Raw genomic sequence first — 1,075 nt, 5'->3', positions numbered from 1 at the left:
TTCTTCCTCGGCATAGTTGAGACCATTGCCAATGGACCGCTCGCAGAGCTTACATTCCTAGTGCTTCATTTCCCCCTAGTAACACGGAGATTTTACTCCGTGTTAAAAACGAAATCCATCGCTCCCCAAGATAGGTGAAATGTGTGCGGAAGCTCTTATGCGAGCCGAACCTGTTTGGAGACATTTGACGAGATGATAACGGTCACCGCCTTTGGGGAAGGTAAGACGCTGTTGCAGCAATTAATTTTTTTTATCCTTGGAGATGTTCTACTATTTCTTGCTTCCTTTGCCTTGAAGAGATGAATGTGGGTGTTAGGTGGTATGAACACCCGCGGTATTTGTGGCTTCGACTAGTTTCAATCGTCACTTTAACGGATGTAGTACACATAAGTGCTCATTCTCGCGTATCTTGAAGATCGCAAGCTCAAATCCATGGAACCTTTGTTCTACTCATCCAGGGGGATAGATTTCATCGTCTCGATTCCCAAGCATCTAGACGGTAAGAAATAGCGATTTCACGGAAAGACCCTTCATTTCATCCACCCAGTTGGATGCTCTTGGATAACCCTCACAATCGCATTTTTAAAATCAACCAGCGCCTTCTGGTGAGCGATGAACGCTTCCAGTCTTTTGGTCAGCGACTCCCTGATTCTTTCGGGATCAAAGCCTGTCAAACAGCTTGTTGGGCTGATCTACATGTTATTGGAGCCGATATTTCAATTTTCTTTGTAGAGGATACAATCATTCCACGACTCGCCCTTGGGCTTGACCACAAGTGCTGCTATGTGCAACGAGGTTGCTTGTACAGCAAAAACTTTGATCTCAGATTTCGCGTTAACAAACACAAATATGATAGGTTCGTGCGATTCTTCAAGGAGTGTGACGGAGAGCCTTTGAAGTAACAAATACTATTGGTCCGCAATGCTATTTCATGAGTACAACCATTTAAGATTTATTTGATTAAAAAACGAAACTGAATATATCCATTTCATTATCTCTCATTGTAACACGGTCTTTCTTTTCTGTTTACAATCCGGATTCAGCGGTCTGATTTTATATGATTTTTTTTAGAATG

Source organism: Plasmopara halstedii (assembly GCF_900000015.1).
Source record: "Plasmopara halstedii genome assembly, contig: Scaffold_1583, whole genome shotgun sequence".
NCBI classification, from domain to species: domain Eukaryota; phylum Oomycota; class Peronosporomycetes; order Peronosporales; family Peronosporaceae; genus Plasmopara; species Plasmopara halstedii.
Note: the sequence above shows the minus strand (reverse complement) of the source record.